Here is a 20,013-nt window from a genome sequence, read left to right on the forward strand (position 1 = left end):
TCCCTAATAAAACCACTGAAAATAAGATTAGAAGGACAATTTTCTAAGACCAAAGTGTCTATTTTAAAATTAAAAGCAATATTCTCAATGGCAAAATTCTTAAGAAAGTCCCTTTAAGTGCAGGAATGAAATATGACGGCTCACCATTTAACATTATTTTATATTATATTAATTTAAACTACATAATTAGAATATATTATTTAATATTTCTTATACAAAATGCTTTTAAAATAAAGAGAATAAACAAAAATAATATTTGATCCACTAATTCACTTTTTTAATGCCCTTGATATATAAATATATATGTATTTAAAAAATTTTCCCTTGACATATATATATATCTCATATATATGTATACAAACACATACATTTTTCAGTGAAATATGCTAGCTCTATATCGTGTATTATTGAGCTATAAGGTGATTCACAGTTTCTACTCTAAGAAGCAGGATATATATTAACAAACAGAAGGAAATAGGTTGTTTTTAAATATTAAGATTGTTCCCATGTTCTATAAAACAAGTAGATATGAGATGACAGAGAAATATGTCACAGATAATGCAGCAAGGTAAAATCCTATAAGACCAAAAAATGAAGAGGAAATAGGTAACTTACCTGAAAAAGAATTCAGAGTAATGATAGTAAAGATGATGCAGAATCTCAGAAATAGAATGGAGGCACAGATTGAGAAGATACAAGAAATGTTTAACAAAGATCTAGAAGAACTAAAGAACAAACAAACAGAGATGAACAACACAATAACTGAAATGAAAAATACACTAGAAGGAATCAATAACAGAATAACGGAGGCAGAAGAATGAATAAGTGAGTTGGAAAACAAAAGGGTGGAAATAACTGCTGAGGAGCAGAATAAAGAAAAAAGAATGAAAAGAATTGAAGACAATCTCAGAGACCTCTGGGACAACATTAAACGTACCAACATTCAAATTATAGGGGTCCCAGAAGAAGAAGAGAAAAAGAAAGGGTCTGAGAAAATATCTAAAGAGATTACAGTGGAAAACTTCCCTAACATGGGAAAGGAAATAGTCATCCAAGTCCAGGAAGCATAGAGAGTCCCATACAGGATAAACCATAGGAGAAACACACCAAGACACAAACTCATCAAACTAACAAAAATTAAATTCAAAGAAAAAATATTAAAAGCAGCAAGGGAAAAACAAAAAATCACATACAAAGGAATACCCATAATGTTATCAGCTGATATTTCAGCAGAAACTACAGGCCAGAAGGGAGGGGCAGGATATAATTAAAGTGATGAAAGAGAAAAACCTATAACCAAGATTAATCTACCCAGCAAGGATCTCATTCTGATTCTACAGAGAGATCAAAAGCTTTTCAGACAAGCAAAAGCTAAGAGAATTCAGCACCACCAAACCAGCTCTACAACAAATGCTAAAAGAACTCTTCTAAGTGGGAAACACAAGAGAAGAAAACGACCTACAAAAACAAATCTATAACAAATAAGAAAATGGTAATAGGAACATACATATCGATAATTACCTTACACATAAATGGATTAAATGCTCCAACCAAAAGACACAGGTTCACTAACTGGATACAAAAACAAGACCCATATATATATACTGTCTACAAGAGACCCACTTCAGACCTAGAGACACATACAGACTGAAAGTTAAGGGACGGAAAAGGATATTCCATGCAAATGGAAATCAAAAGAAAGCTGGAGTAGCAATACTCATATCTGATAAAATAGACTTTAAAATAAAGAATGTTACAAGAGACAAGGAAGGACACTACACAATGATAAAGGGATCAATCCAAGAAGATCTAACATTATAAATATTTATGCACCCAACACAGGAGCACCTCAATACATAAGGCAAATGTTAACAACCATGAAACGGGAAATCAACAGTAACACAATAATAGTAGGGGACTTTAACACCCCCCTTACATCAATAGACAGATCATCCAAACAGAAAATAAATAAGGAAACATAAACTTTTAATGACACAACAGACCAGAGAGATTTAATTGATATTTATAGAACATTCCACCCGCACACAGAACATTCTCCAGGGTAGATGACATCTTGGGTCACAAATCAAGCCTTGGAAAATTTAAGAAAATTGAAATCATATCAAGCACCTTTTCTGAACACAATGCTGTGAGACTGGAAATCAATTACAGGAAAAAAACTGTAAAAAACACAAATACATGGAGGCTAGACAGTGTGTTACTAAATAACCAAGAGATCACTGAAAAAATCAAAGAAGAAATAAAAAATAAATAGAAACAATTGACAATGAAAACACGATGACCCAAAACCTACAGTACGCGGCAAAAGCAGTTCTAAGAGGGAAGTTTATAGCAATTCAATCTCACCTCAAGAAACAGGAAAAATCTCAAATAAACAATCTAACCCTAAGCCTAAAGAAACTAGAGAAAGAAGAACAAAGAAAACCCAAAGTCAGTAGAAGGAAAGAAGTCATAAAAATCAGAGCAGAAATAAATGAAATAGAAATGAAGAAAACAATAGCAAAGATCAATAAAACTAAAAGCTGATTCTTTGAGAAGATCAACAAAATGTATAAACCCTTAGCCAGACTAATCAAGAAAAAAAGGGAGATACGCAAATTAATAAAATTAGAAATGAAAAAGGAGAAATTACAACTGACACCACAGAAATACAAAGGATTATAAGAGACTACTACAAACAACTATATGCCAATAAAATGGACAACCTGGAAGAAATGGACAAATTCTTAGAAAAGCACAACCTTCCAAGGCTGAACCAGGAAAAAACAGAAAATATAAACAGACCTATCACAAATAATGAAATTGAAACTGTGATTAAAAGTCTTCCAACAAACACAAGCCCAGGATCAGATGGCTTCACAGTCGAATTCTATCAGACATTTAGAGAAGAGCTAAAACACCTATCCTTCTCAAACTCTTCCAAAATAAAGCAGAGGGAGGAACATTCCGAAACTCATTCTACGAGGCCACCATCACCCTGATACCAAAACCAGACAAAGATGTCACAAAAAAACAAAACTACAGGCCAATACCACTGATGAACATAGATGCAAAAATCCTGAGCAAAATAGTAGCAAACAGAATCCAACAACACATTAAAAGGATCATATACCATGATTAAGCAGGATTTATCCCAGGGATGCAAGGATTCTTCAATATATGCAAATCAATCAATGTGATACACCATATTAATGAACAAAAGAATAAAAACCATATGATCATCTCAATAGATGCATGAAAAGCTTTTGACAAAATTCAACACCCATTTATGATAAAAACTCTCCAGAAAATGGGCATAGAGGGAGCCTACCTCAACATAATAAAGGCCATAAATGACAAACCCACAGCAAGCATTATACTCAATGGTGAAAAACTGAAAGCATTTCCTCTAAGATCAGGAAAAAGACAAGGATGTCCACTCTCGCCACTCTTATTCAACATAGTTTTGGAAGTCCTAGCCATGGCAATCAGAGAAGAAAAAGAAATTAAAGGAATACAAATTGGAAAAGAAGTAAAACTCACTGTTTGCAGTTGACATGAGACTATACATAGAAAATCCTAGAGATGCCACCTGAAAACTACTAGAACTAATCAGTGGATTTGGTAAGGTTGCAGGATACAAAATTAATGCACAGAAATATCTGGCATTCTTATATACCAATAATGAAAAATCAGAAAGAGAAATTAAGGGAACACCCCCATTTACCATTGCAAGAAAAAGAATAAAATACCTAGGAATAAACCTGCCTAAGGAGGCGAAAGACTTGTACTCAGAAAACTATAAAACACTGATGAAAGAAATCAAAGATGACATAAACAGATGAAGAAATATACCATGTTCTTGGATTGGAAGAATCAATATTGCGAACATGACTATACTCCCCAAAGCAATCTACAGATTCTATGCAATCCCTATCGACTACCAATGGTGTTCTTCACAGAATTAGTACAAAAAATTTTACAATTCATATGGAAACACAAAAGACCCTGAATAACCAAAGCAATCTTGAGAAAGAAAAGTGGAGCTGGAGGAATCAGGCTCCCTGACTTCAAAGTATACCACAAAGCTACAGTAATCAAGACAGTATGGTACTGGCACAAAAACAGAAATATAGATCAATGGTACAGGATATAATGCCCAGAGATAAATCCATACACATATGGGCACCTAATTTACAATAAAGGAGGCAAGAACATACAATGGAGAAAAGACAGCCTCTTCAATAAGTGGTGCTGGGAAAACTGGACAGCTACATGTAAAAGAATGAAATTAGAACACTCCCTAACACCATACACAAAAATAAACTCAAATGGATTAAAGACCTAAGTGTAAGACCAGACACTAAAAAACTCTTAGGGGAAAACATAGGAAAAACACTCTTTGACATAAACCACAGCAAGATCTTTTTTGACCCACCTCCTAGAATAATGGAAATAAAAACAAAAATAAACAAATGGGACCTAATGAAACTTAAAAGCTTTTGCACAGTAAAGGAAACCATAAACAAGGCAAAAAGACAACCCTCAGTACAGGAGAAAATATTTGCAGATGAAACAACAGACAAAGGGTTAGTCTCCAAAATAGACAAACACCTTGTGGAGCTCAATATCAAAAAAACAAATAACCCAGTCAAAAAATTGGGGGAAGACCTAAATAGACATTCCTCCAAGAAGACATTCAGATGGTCAAGGGACACATGAAAAGATGCTCACATCACTAATGATTTGAGAAATGCAAATCAAAACTACAATGAGGTATCACCTCACACCTGTCAGAATGGCCATTATCAAAAAATCTAGAAACAAATGCTGGAGAGGGTGTGGTGAAAAGGGAACCCTCTTGCACTGTTGGTGGGAATGTAAATTGATACAGCCACTATGGAGAGCAGTATGGAGGTTCCTTAAAAAACTAAAAACAGAACTACCATATGACCCAGCAATCCCACTACTTGGCGTATACCCTGAGAAAACTATAACTCAAAAAGAAGCATGTACCACAATGTTCATTGCAGCACTATTTACAACAGCCAGGACATGGAAGCAACCTAAGTGTCCATCGACAGATGAATGGATAAAGAAGATGTGGAACATATATACAATGGAATATTACTCAGCCATAAAAAGAAACGAAATTGAGTTATTTGTAGTGAGGTGGATGGACATAGAGTCTGTCACACAGAGTGAAGTTAGTCAGAAAGAGAAAAACAAATACCGTATACTAACACATATATATGGGATCTAAAAAAAAAAAAAAGGCACTGATGAACTTAGTCGCAGCAAAGGAATAAAGACGTAGACATAGAGAATGGACTTGAGGACGCGTGGGGAGGTGGAAGCTGGGGTGAAGTGAGAGTAGCAGTGACAAATATACACTAGCAAGTGTAAAACAGTTAGCTAGTGGGAAGCAGCTGAACAGCACAGGGAGATCAGCTCGGTGCTTTGCAGACGTGACCTAGAGGGGTGGGATAGGGAAGGTGGGAGGGAGGCTCAAGAGGGATGGGATATGGGGATATATGTATACATACGGCTGATTCACTTTGTTGTACAACAGAAACTAACACAGTATTGTAAAGCAATTATACTCCAATAAAGATCTATAAATAAATAAATAAACAAACAAATAAATAAACAAATAAATAAAAGCAGGTTATATATTAAAAACTAGAAGGAAATAGGTTGTTTTTAAATATTAAGATTGTTCCCATGTTCTATATGAACAAGTAGATATGTTGTTGTATCAATATTTATGTTGGTTTAAAACAGGGTCAGCTTAAGAATTAGCTATCATGTATACCTTTAGAAGTTTCCTCTTTTTTTAAATACAATATGTTTTTAAAGTTTTTTAGTATGATAACTGAGTTATGAGCTTATTATCCTAAGTCAAATTACAGTCTTTGACATTAGATTAAACTTAACATGAAAAAAGTGTAGGCTGCAATAACATAGGGTTTTCCTTGATTAAGTATTTTCAAACTATTTCAAGACAACGTAATGTTATTGTCCATGACACACCATACATCCATTATTTTATTGTTAAAAATTCAAATTTGACCATTTAAGATGTATGAATTTTTCTTGAAAATATTGTTTCTTCCTACAAATTGAGCTGAGAGTAAGCATAGCCCAAAGGTATCCCCAGAGCCCCTAGACAACAGTTTTGGTTGCCTGCCTTTTCTCTGGTATTTTAAACCCAGTGAAGTGCTAATATCATCCTCTACTCATAGCCCTCAACTCTACAGAATTAGTTAACATTAGACACACTTTGTATAAGCAAATCAGTATTCAGTAATATTCAGGGAATGTAATTACTTGCTTGATTATATTTTGGAATGTAATAACACTGAGGGAAAAGAAAATCAAACAGCTATGACAAAAGGAGCAGGTAGGAAGGTTTTATTGTGAGGGGAAAGTTGTATTTTAATATTATTATTTTAAAATCACACTTTTCAATTTTCTGCTTTATAGGGAACTACAGCCAATTACTTCCCATCAACACTGATAAAAAGAGCTGTCTAACTGTTCAACATTTGCTCTACTAATTGAATGATCAATTATTCAAATAAATGATTCTCCCTATCAAGCTCCAGGAAAGTCCTGGTCGTTGTTCCAGCCTCCGCCGATATAAAACACAGGGTGGAGCAACAAAGAGACCAAATCCAGATAGAATTCTAAATTGCTAAGAGAAAAATCCCTCTAATTGGGCTAAGATTTATGGCTACCAGAAAGTGCTTTGGCCTCTCATGGATTCTGATCTTTTCTGAGACTGCTAATCTCACCTTCTCATAGTCTATTTTGCTGATTAATTCATTGGCAAGTATCACTGTATTCCTTAAGAACATGCACTTTGTTAGGTAATGGATTTTAATGATTAGTCTAAATGCCCTCTTTCCTTGCCAGCCAGGAAAGACCTCTCCCTAAGTTATCTCAGCCCCAAGAGGTTGTGGGGAGTAGAGGCTGAGGTAGTGGCAGGGGAGTTCTCAGCTGACAGATGGCAGATGTGTTCTGCATTCACGTCCTATATTTAGATGGATTAATAGTAGCTGAAGGTCATTCTGTGAATTTGCTCTTTTAAAGTCAAAATAACTTTTAGAAGACTCAGACTGCATGTGTAAGGAGATACTATCCAATCGAATTCAGGATTCCTTCTAAGTAAGTGACAGGCTTTAAATATATCCACACGTATCCAAGAAGGAAGCTCTCACATCGGTGGGGCAGGTGTTTTCCCCATAATTATTTTCACACACAGAGTCTGGACAGAAGTGTTCTGAATGATTTTCCTACATTTTTTCTGTCATTTCTCTGTCTACATCTCAAAGCCACCTAGTTAGACTCAAGATTTAGTAGTTTATGTAGATGATGGCCTAACTTTCATTGGCAGTTCATGCTCTTCCCCAAATTAAGAATATGCTGATGAAAATGAAAATTATAGCTTTTAGACTAGAGATTATTTTGCAAATGAATCATCCATGTCAAAAGAATACAGTAAATGGAAAACATAACCCACTTTCAGAATAGGGACTAAAACTGAGATACTCAGATAGAGATATAATCTATTAATGGAAGGAACATTTTATTAAACTGGCAGAATTTTATCACAAATCAGGTTAAAGTACTGATAAAAACCTACATAACTCTAACAATTTTTATGATACTCTAAGGCTATTATGGTGAATGATCATTTCAGAAGCAAAAAGAAAGTCAAACTTTTTGCATGTTACAAACATGACTTTTATAAATTCCAGTTAGTAATAGCCCCCAGTACCAAGCTTATGAGGAATCACTAGAACATCATTATAATAGTAGGAGACCTTGTTCTACTTTCTGTCAGTGCCTGGAACATCAGGTCTCTGTAGATATTTCTTGAATGAATGAACGAATGACTCCAGGTAGCTATGACTATTTTAAACTGTATTTAATTATTCTTTCATAGTAAATTTGAGGGTAAGCATCTAATTTTTAAAATCTTCATTAGATTATATCCCACAATTTCTCTAATTTTGCATTAGGAACTTCCTGTAAATACAAAACACAGTAATTTAGGGTTATGCAAGGTTACTTAAAAGTAGTTGACTTACTTTGTGTTATATTTCTAGAGAAAACACTAAAATTTCTTGGTAAAACTTAGAAGCTACACCTAACATTTTACTAGTATTTTTGTTTTAAGACTTAACCCAGTTGGTCACAGGATAATGTTCTTGCTTTGAAAACTTTAGAAATTATTACTTGTTTTGAAAGTAGGAAGTAAATAGTCTTACTGAGGGTAACGTATTGGTTCTGGTACACATAATTGAAAAGCTACTGGTGAATAGGGGAAGAAGGATAACTGGGGCCAGGAGAAGAGAGACAATAAAGAAATAGTCTGATCAATAATAAATAGGACACCAAGAAACACCCCAGAGACTCCACGCCTCCAAGTTCACTTAAGTCCTAACATACTTTACATTTCAAATCATATCTTACAGAACTAGTGATAGGATTACATGGCTAAATCCATAAGCATTGATTTTTGTCTCAGTCACAGATGCATGCTGTGCACTATCGGAACATTTGCTAAAATAGGTTTATGCCATACAGTGACTAACACGTAGCAAGCACTGTATCTATAAACTCGATGAAATCTTTAATGAGCAATTATCTAAACTTTAGAAAACATAAACAACATTAAATTATGCAAACACCTCTCTGAACATGCTCATGGATCTTTCCCGTTTCTACCGTTTTTCATTGTTGCAGAGGCTTTCCTATTCCCCAAGCAGAGCATCCTGCTTTCTAAAAAATCACAGCACACATGTGTGAGCTTTCAAAGTGTTTTTAGGAAATATCCCCAGTGGACTCTGGAGAGCTTGCCTTCCGGTCAGAGAAAGAAGAAGCACTCAAATGGGCTATTGTTTTCACTGATAGGTTGACCCCATTCCTTGTGGAATTTTGGATTTAGTTTCACATGATTTAGTTTCACATGGCGGTAGATCAGTGCTCAGCAGCCCACAGAGTAACAAGGACCTGGCACTTCTGAGGCGTGATAAGGAACCTCAGGGAGCACAGGCAGAAGATAAGGAGGTGACAAAATGGCAGCCTTGCCTCCTGTCTTTGTTAGTTCTGTCAACTACTCCTAGGAGAGGGTCCTTAGATGGGGCCAGTAGATGGATAGGAGCCATGAGTAGTCCCTGAAAGACTTGTGGCTTGATGACCAAAAAATATGTATTATTATAGCATTCGTTGCATTTATCACTCTGCATCTCCTCCATTAGGAAGCTTTCTGAAATATCCTCTTCAAAGTTTCTGATCTGACGATTCTCTTTGTTCCTTACTTTATTTTCATGCCCTCCATGTTGACTTAACTCTCTTCAATGAAAAGCAATCATATTTTGTCCCATTTTCTCATGCACGAATTTTCATTTGAGCTATAGCTGCATATCTAGTTTCTTTCCAAGTATTTTTAAAGTATTTTTAAAATTACTTTGTTTTTAATAATTAAAACAATATAAAACATTTAAATTTATTTAAAACAAAATCAAAGTTATCAATTTGTATTTTATGGCTCATTAATATGGTCAAATTTGGGCAGAATATAAATAATACATTATAAAGAACACTCAAAATCACTAATATAATTATGATTACAAATTACTGTGTTTCCTGATGTCTAAGACCTTTATATTCCTTATGTAACCATCTTTAAAATAACTTTTTAAAAGTAGCCATTAAGGGGCTTCCCTGGTGGCGCAGTGGTTGAGAGTCCGCCTGCCGATGCAGAGGACACGGGTTCGTGCCCCGGTCCGGGAGGATTCCACATGCCGCAGAGCGGCTGGGCCCGTGAGCCATGGCCACTGGGCCTGCGCGTCCAGAGCCTGTGCTCCGCAACAGGAGAGGCCACAGCAGTGAGAGGCCACAGCAGTGAGAGGCCCACGTACAGAAAGAAAAAAAAAAAAAAAAAAAAAAAAAGTAGCCATTAAAAAGAAACCCCTGCAAACTAAAGCTCTAGATTTGCTGTGAAGCTATTTTTCTCACCTTTCTTTCTATGTGACAAATGACTCTCTTTTGTGAATATACTGGAGTAAAACCACACTATTTATTCAGAATTCATTAAACGATCATTTCTAATTTCTATGATTAAGCACTTAGCTTCAGACTTTGCATGTAGCTAATAGCACTGAGCCCACTTTAACTAATTTAACCTCATTAAAGAAAGGATCTCTTTCCCCGGGACCATGTGACAAGTGAAATGTAAAAGTTCATATTTTGTTCAATTTTACCAGGCCAATTTTAAATCTTCATTGTTAAATCTTCATACAAATATTTGTTATGTATATAATTTACACGAGAGAGGATTTAACTCAGTACACAAGAAGACTGAAAAACAAGACACTTAGGATTTCAACATCTTTTTTTTTTTTTTTTTTTTTTTTTTTTGTGGTACGCGGGCCTCTCACCGCTGTGGCCTCCCCTGTTGTGGAGCACAGGCTCCGGACGCGCAGGCCCAGCGGCCATGGCTCACAGGCCCAGCTGCTCCGCGGCATGTGGGATCTTCCCGGACCGGGGCACGAACCCGTGTCCCCTGCATCGTCAGGCGGACTCTCAACCACTGCGCCACCAGGGAAGCCCAGGATTTCAACATCTTTAAATGCTTATATGTAATACCATTATTGCTTATAAATAGATTCTTAATGAGCTTTTAATTTTAGAATCATATGTTTTTTAAAAATTTTACTGCACTATCCTCTAACAAGGCACAACTTGAATTTCTCATAGGCACAGAATGAGATGCATGCTTTGCCTCTGAATATGAACACTCATCATTATTGAGCATAATAGTGCTGCTAAGCGAGTCACTTTGAAGAGCTACATCATGGAGCTGATGTGTCAATTGTATATTTCTGTGAAATTATTCATGAAGGTGCTGAATGGCTTGAAGTTCATAGCAGATCAGCTGTAAAAGGAAAATATGCCTGTGTGGGTGCCATGTTGCTAGAAGAAAATGGAAGTGGAAGGAGTAACTATTCCTATTCTTATGTCTTCTTATTTTATCTTATTTCAAATAAATATGCCTTTCTTAACTTCCCCTCCACCAAAAAAACCAAACAAAAAAACACCACACCGCCACCACTATATATCCCCGTCTGTGAGACAGTAACCTTAGTTAGCATTAACTTTAACAAAAAGTAATTAAATTTTGAAGAATACGTCTAAAGCTCAGATATTAGAATATCAAATTAAATTGTACAACTTAATTATTTGATACTTTACGTCTTAATTTTAAGTATGTTACTGTCAATAATGAAGACTTGGAAAATTGTGAAAAATCCTGCATATACACTTACCAACTACCTATATGGCAGCATATGTGCCTAGATATTAAAAAACCTAAAAAAAACAAAAAACACCCAAATCCTGCTAAAGCATTAAATGAAAACTATAAATTCACAAAACTATTAAGATATTCAGACATGCTAGTATGGGGTCTTCTCATGATAGTATGCTATCAGTTTAATAGTGATTGGCTGTTAACACAACCCTGAATATAAGTATGAATGTACGTGTGCGGGGTGGGTAGGGGCAGCTGGTCTGTAAGACAGTGTTACTAGAAGAAAAGAGCAAAGCCCACACTCTAGGGCTGCTAAAGCATCCACCCAGAAGCTCAGGAGCTGCAGACAAAGCTGGGTGAGAATCTGGTCTCTAGGTTTCCCAGCCAATCCAGAATTGATGCCAATGAGTGGGTTCAGGTCAAGAGTGGCCTATTTCAATGGCCTGTGTCAGCACTTTTTACCAGGATCATCACCTCAGACCTGCAGGAATATGTCCAGGTTTTGTGGCACCTAAGCTTTAAAAGTTTGGGAGGCCCCATTAAGAAGGAGAATCCAGGGCTTCCCTGGTGGCACAGTGGTTGAGAATCCGCCTGCCAGTGCAGGGGATGCGGGTTCGAGCCCTGGTCCGGGAAGATCCCATATGCTGCAGAGCGACTAGGCCCGTGCTCCACAGCTGCTGGGCCTGCACTCTGGGGCCTGCGAGCCACAACTACTGAAGCCCGCGCACCTAGAGCCCGTGCTCCGCAACAAGAGAGGCCACCGCAGTGAGAGGCCCGCGCACCGCAACGAGGACTGGCCCCCGCTCACCGCAACTAGAGAGGGCCCGCGTGCAGCAGCGAAGACCCAACACAGCCAAATACACACATTAAAAAAAAAGAAGAAGAATCCAGAATCATGAATATACATTTACATACAAATTGGATATTTTATTTAGAATGAGAGAAGAAATAATAACAAATTAAAAATCTGAAAAAAATGACATTTTTTTCCTTTTAAGTAACTGTGTATCACACTTCTATAATACTTTTTATTCTGCTTTTTTTTTGCCTGCTCTTTGATGGCTTTTCCATGTAACAAAGGTTTTGTGTTTAGTATGTATCAATGTAAGGTCTCCTTTCCTTGGGTTATAATTTCAAGCTTGAAGTCCATTTTCATGTTGGTCTTTGAAACGTTTTTCAATGCTACTTCCTTTTAGCTTCTTATTCCTAAACACACATGCTTGGTTCTACTTTTTTTTAATAACATTTTTATTTAACCAAATAAATCTAAACATTATTATTCAAAATGTAGTCTACATCAGAATGAAGAACAAGGTATATTACATCCTTTTGTTCTTTCTGAGCCTGAAATACACTGTTCTTCGATTATAGCACATCTCAGTTCAAAAGTTAAATTTGATCAGTTATATTTGATTTGTATAAGGATTTCATAAGGTCTACAGTTGTAAGAGAAGATTTTTTTCTTTTTAATTTCTCCAAACATCTTTTTTGTTGTTGTTGTTCTACTTTTGATGGCAGGAGGTCATTGGCCTGGTTAGTACACCTACTTCAGTGAATCACTCTTCTCAGTTACACTGCCCGGCAGATGTGACAATGGGTTTAGTTTCACTGCCACCACTGGCTTTCTCCCTGTGACAGCTTTGCTCTCCCTCCTGACTCCACTGTGACTGGTATCTCTGGCCTTTCCTTATAGCAAGTTGGGATACAGAGTGGGGAACCTGAACCTGAAATCTTTCTTTAAGCAGAAAAGAATAGATGATAACTCTGTGTACTTTGCTTAGTATGATAAAACATAAAAGCTCACATTCAAAGAAGTGCTCTCCCAAATTTGGGAATTGGAAGCATCTTTATTTGCTTTAAATATTTTAACAGTTTTTGGCCCACTATATAAGATAAACTTCCATATAGAAACATAATGTACATATTCTCCAAAGATCTCTTTTCTTTGAAGTCACAAACATCATCTTGCTTATTTGATTACTTCTAGTACACTTGCATGAGAGACAACTCAGAACTATCCTGTGTCATTTTGCATAAGTCAACCTTTTGGGAACAGAAAATAGCTTAGCTTTTAATCGTGCTTATTAATATATGATCAAACTGGCATTCAAAAGGAATTCATAAGGCATAGGTGACCCACCTTCTAATTTGGGTAAGTACATGGTATAGAGTCCCCAGGCAGAGTAATCTACTTAATCTGCTTGTGTCTCCTTTTGGCAATGGGATAAGTAGCCTTGCCATCATTTGCTTCTAAATTGATTCTCCTATTAGCCACTGCTTTATCAATGCTTGGCTGAATGTAAAACTAGAAGTGAGCAACTTCCTCAGGGTGCACTGCTTTTTTTTTTTTTTTTTTAGCGGTTTGCGGGCCTCTCACTGCTGTGGCCTCTCCCGCCGCGGAGCGCAGGCTCCGGACGCACAGGCCCAGCAGCCATGGCTCACGGGCCCAGCCACTCCACGGCATGTGGGATCCTCCCAGACCGGGGCACGAACCCGTGTCCCCTGCATCGGCAGGCGGACTCTCAACCACTGCGCCACCAGGGAAGCCCAGGGTGCACTGCTTTTGATGAGTTAGCTGTCAAATGCTCCATTGTCCAAATTACACTGGTACTGTAGATTTCCTGCTAAGAAACAATTTACTGTAGCATTTGGCTATCACTCTTGTGGGCTGTGTTAGTTTGTGGGTATCTAAATCTGATTAACTTACTGCAGATACACAGCAGTTCCTACTGTTGCTTTTCCCAAATTTCCATTTACTGTATTGTTAGCAGGATACGATAACAGAGGCTCTATACAGGAAGCATCCCTAGAATAAACAGTAAACAATGCTGTCAAAGCTTAATGCAATATCAAAGCTGAAGATAAGTGTGAAAATAACAAATCAAAAGAAGAGGATGAAGAAAAAAAGCTAAATCATCACCACATTCTCATTTTTTCTTCTTCCAAAAAAAGACAAGCAAATTATCTGTGAGATATATATATTTACCTTTAGTTAGACATCTTTTTCAAACTGATAAACAGTTATAAAAGGATAAGTACTATAAACTCTATGAGTATGGATTTTCCTTATTGTTGTTGTTAAATGCATAAAAGTAATGGGATGTTAAATCTCTTTGGGTGATTTAATGTTTTCTCCTTTTAAAAACTATATCCATAATAGTCATCCTCAAGATTTCTGTTTTGGATGTTAAGACTCAGTTATCACTTTACTGATTCAACACAACAACTTAATGATGAGTCTATTTACCTTTTTCTAACTGCTTATTTATATAAATACTAAACAACAGCACACCAGAGAGATTTCTGTGATAAGGAAAACAAGCTGTTTACTCCTTATTCAATATGAGGCAGTTGAGTACTAGACTTAATCACTCATTGCATTCAAGTTAGGACTAAACATCAGTTCTAATATTGCATTTGTGATAATACTGACATTCATATTTGCTAACTTAATTGAAGCATGACAACTAGCTTTAATATAAACTTCCCAATTTTTAACAAGCTGAGACATGGACATTCTCATTACACTGGCAAATAACTGTACACATAACCTTTTCATCTTAATTCTCAATAAGACCACAGGTTTCCTCTTCATGTCAGGATACTCTAATTTGTCTCTTTCATCTTTCATTTTAATAAGAGCACTAGATTCTTTCCAAACATTATTTTACTTTAGTATATTATACACTTTTGTAAATAGCATTAACTAATTTACTTCATAAAGTGTCACTTATTAGCAGTAGAGTGTTGAAAAAAAATAATTTACTCTAAAATAAAGTAATAACTAAAACAGTATATTTCAAACCCAAATATTTTACTGTATATAACTATAACTAATTATATATATATATCCCAAATACAGATGTAATATATATAGGTATATATGGATATATACATTTTTTTTCCAATAAGCTTTATATGAAAGCTTGTCAATGGTAAGTTTAAGAACAGAACTGAATATTTTCCCACATCAAGCCCATCTATGGTTACTTTCTTAAATCAACTCATGAGGGAGTTTATTTATATTTATTGAGTAACTATTATGTACCAGGTCCTGTGCTTGGGCTCATATATACAATGTGCTTATGGAAAGTCTTTAAAGAATTCACAGTAAAATGGAAGGAGAGATTGAAAAATAATTAACATTACAGGAATAATAGATAGAAGTATAAAGCAAAAGGAAAAAATTGTGCCTACAAGGGAGGAGGTCAGAGGAGATTATGTTTTAGCAGAATCTTGAAAGATGACCTGGTTAGGTCAGCAAGCGGGTAAAGGGCACTCTACACACTTGCCATGTTACAGAAGTAGGGCCAAACAGAGCCGTTGTGAAGCAGCACAGGAAATCTGGCAGAGCTGGAACACAGGCCTCATGTGTATGAGTTTGGGTAAAGGCTAGAGAATAGATAAGGGCCTGGCAGGTGGAACCAAGAAACTTGAATGACATCCTGGCAAGAGACCAATAAAGAATTTTCCAGAGGAGAGCGACAGGTTCATATTTCCATTTAAAAATAATTACTCTGGAAGCTGTGTGGAGGAGGGACTGAAAGGGGTGGAAGAGAGAAACAGGGATGAGTAGGCAGGATATTGCAAATCTGGTGAGAGATTATGGAGGCCCGTACCAAAACAGTGGCTTTGAAGAAGATGAGGAAGAAAATTTAAAAGATCCATAAAGGCTGAACTGAGGTGGTTAGATATTCGATTGAATATGGATACTGGAGAAGAGAGATGAAGTGTCCGACTTGGCCCAATAGTGCTACCAATAAATTAGAGAAAGAATGTAAGAAGAACAGAGTTTAAAGAGGGGAGAAGGGAGATGAGTTCCCTCACATTGCATTCATGCCCAGAGGGAGGTCTGGAACCCATTTGGAAGTGGCAGTAGGAGCTCTCCCAGAGTGAAGTGAAATGTCTTCAATCACTAGAAAGATTATGGGTCCCTGTTTATATCATTCATTCACTCAGTGCTTTGTAGACTCTGAATTAAAGAAAGAAAAACTTTTCATGCACATAAAGACTTCATTTTATTTCACACATGCTCTGAAAACAAACTGCGCTGCTCATGTTTTTTTCCCTATTGTGTAGATATGTTGAATTGCTCATACTTACAGAAAGTTGTAGATTACCATTTGCAGGAAGATAGAAGAATATATAATGTTGTACTGCTCAATTTCATTTTGTTCTTATAAAAAATTTATATTTTCATTAAAATTCATTTTTATCATCACTAAACAAGTAAGAACTAAAAGCCAAATGATTTTCAGTGATACTTCATAGAACTACAGAACATAGAAAGAGGAATTTTAATAGTATAGTGTATTATTCCAGGGTTCTGCAATTAAAAGTGTCAGAAGTTTCTATTGCTATCAAGTAGGCAGTTTTTACATGAAAAAGAAGAGACAAAAAAGTGCTTATAAACTTGCAAATACTTATATTCTTACAACAAAATTATTACTTTTTGCTAATGGCTATACAAACTTTATCTCCAGAGCTGCAGGTCTAGTCCCGTGATAACAAACAACTCCAGTAGGTAACCTACCTGGATGTCCTCCTGGGACCTCAAATTACACATATTTAAGAAATACACCATGTCAGTCTTGTTTTTTATTTAATATCCTTTTGCGCTCTGATATGTCCAGAATTCTTTTCTTTACCTATATTTTAGTAGTGACCTGAGAAAAATCAGGCTCTATTAGGATGACAATTGTTGCATAATCCCAAGCCAAAAAGTTGGTCAAGGGCTGAATCAGATTTATACAAAGCTGAAACATCAAAAAGCCTCAATTCTCTTCAAAAGACATTTAACATTCTCTACATAAAGAGTCTGTTAATGGTGCCACTGTTACTGCTGGTACCCATTTTGAAACTCATCTTGACTCATTTTAATCATCCATTCATAACTTGCAATGTCTCTCCCTGCAATTTTTCTAATGCTTCTTCCATCTGTTTCTTCTTTCCCCCAGCTCACTCTTGTATTATTACATCCAATTTCTAACTGGTCTCTCTGACACTACCGTTATGCCCAGATACTCTGTTTGCATGTACTGCTGGTCAAGCATTCATGTCTCCAGATTTTTTCAGTCTTATCTCCTTCCTCACTATAGCACTCATCTTTTGATGCACTCAAATATTTCTTTCTTCTGAGCACATTTAGCACAGCTGCATAATTTGGACATGAATGCCTTTGATCATTCCGCTGTTTCTCTCTGAAGCCCTCTGTCCTCTATCTAATGCCTGTTTATACTTTGAGATGCAGACGATCTCTCAGTCTCCCTGGTGATGATGTTCTCTTTAAAAAAAATGGACAAACTCTGCAGGGCTGTGACTTGCTAGTCGCTCTTGGGGACAAGAATGTTGATAGCAGGAGACACCATGACCATGTCCTTGCCTTGTTGGGAATGGCAAATGCTGGAGCTGTTCTCACTTCCCACCAAAAATGTCCTTATCTTATGCTCCTCTTATACTTAATTTAATGTAGTATTTTTTTTTCTCTCCATGAAAATCTTCTTGTGGATCTTAATGGACATTCATATGGGTTATAATCCAAGATCAGAAACCTACACAAGATGTCAATGAAATACAAGGTATATTACCAAGGCTTGGACATTTATGATAATGTTTAATCTAAACTCTGGTCTTCTAGATACACTCACTTCTCTTTCACTCCTCACACAAATAAAATGTCAAATCTAAAGAATATTAATTCAAATACAGAAGAAAAAACATGTATTCTAACTCAAAGAAATAATATTTAAAAAAATGTGTTCATGTTTTATGCGACTCTGTGCTCTATTTGTTCGAACTCAGTATCTTTTAGGATAAACAGCCATACGTTGAATTAAGTATCCTGACATTTCTAATTTTGTGCATCTTTCTGACTTAGTTCTACTTTTAAAATGTAAAAAAAAAAAAGTGTTCTGAAGCTCCATCCACATACAAAGCTAACAACTCAATATTTTAAAAATCATGCTGAATAAATTCTAAAACCCTGTTTCTTCCTTTGCTGACCTGACTATGAACTTTTGTAACGAACCCTGTCAAAGAGTGAAGTAAGATTTTTTTTCTGCCCATGATAATGCATCTTAAACATTGGTTCAGTGTAGGTTTTCACTTTAGCTGACAAAGACCCCCTTCCTAAAATATTTTTACTTGTAATAACCTGATTATCTCAAGGATTTTGCTGTTTAGTGGAAAATGCTTAAAATGATTGACTCCTCTCCAAAAGCATGGGAATGATTTCCAAGCTATGTTTTCAAGGCAGTTAGGTAGATAAGCAAAGCCCATAAGAATTCCGTTCAGCAGATGGATGGTTCTACATTTGTTCCAGGATATTTTTCATAGTCAGTGAGTAAGCAAACTTGTTTTAAACATTGAAAACTACCTAACAGAGATGATCTATTTTTATGCAAACACTATAAACATAACACATGCCTCATTAATAATAATAATAATAATAATACAGAAAAGAGTTCTGAGAAATAGGAGCTGAGGAACATGAAGAATGATGTAAATTAAAACACAACCAACAACAACAATAATAGGACAGCAAAAAAGTACAGTAATTTACCAGTCTGGCACTACATAAAACTAGCAAATGTACTTCATGATGTTTATCTTTGCTATAATTTTTAGAACGTAAAACCATACGTTGATTAAAAGTCTGATCTATTATTCATAGAATCATTTTTGAGAAGTTGTTTATAAAGTCTTGTTTCAAAATAGATGCAAACTAGTCATCTTGGAACAGGTAGGAAAAGCAAAATTTTCACAGTAAAAGTGATGAACAATTCCTTTTGTGTCTTGGGAGAAAGAACTTGCACCCTAATTCAAAAGAAAAACAACAAAAAAAGAAATTGGAGACTCTCCACTTTGACACTCCACTCTTCAGGGTTTATACCCTTTGACTTTCCTTCACCATGGCCATGTATAGCATGTGCTGTTCCTCTTTTTATCCTTTGGAGGTGGGTTTAAAGTGTGACAATGCCTATAGTTGTAGCAGTTTTGTAGAGTAATAATTCATATTCTGAGCACTTATTCTGTGCCAGGCACAGGGCTGAAGATATATTCTCATTTGATTCTCTAACAACCCCATTAAGTAGATCCAATTCCTGTCTCCATTCTAGAATGAGAAAACTAAGCTTGGAAAGGTGAAGTAACTTTGCACAAATTCATATAATTTATAAGTAGTGGAATCATGATACAAACACAGCCAGCCTGACTCATGAACCATGCTCTTAATTCCTTTGTTATACCATCTCTATACATGGCCCCAGAACACTAATTTTTAAGAAGGTAATGGTAACTCATAAGCTTATATATTATATTAAAAAGTATTTTCTAGAATCTGCCAGTTAAGAACATTTTTTCTAAAATGATTTGCCAGGTACAGGAAATGCTACAAAAAGCTGCCCTAAAGCATATTCCATGGATCTCCCAGTTGGCAATTTGATAGGTCTGTTATTATTCCAAAACATTTGTCCTTAACCATACTAGAGCAATCAAGTGAAACAAAGCAGGTTACATTGAAAGTACTTATAAAGCAGGGCACACAGTTATACGAACCTACAAAGCATTCAAAGCTGTGGGAGAGGAAATCTGGTCAATTCAAGTACTAACAATCACAGTTAAGGCAATTTCCCAACATTTAGCTTCCCCTCAGTTCTTATAATGGATGTTTTACTAGTCAGTATGAAAAG

At 36.0% G+C, this 20,013-nt stretch overlaps 1 protein-coding gene across 1 annotated transcript in view; it reads right to left on the minus strand.

Moving 5' to 3' along the window:
• The window catches only part of UNC5C (unc-5 netrin receptor C), a 407,419-nt gene that overhangs the window by 220,928 nt on the left and 166,478 nt on the right, over positions 1 to 20,013 (minus strand).

This window comes from Mesoplodon bidens (assembly GCF_964165515.1).
Source record: "Mesoplodon bidens genome assembly, chromosome: 1".
NCBI classification, from domain to species: Eukaryota; Metazoa; Chordata; class Mammalia; order Artiodactyla; family Ziphiidae; genus Mesoplodon; species Mesoplodon bidens.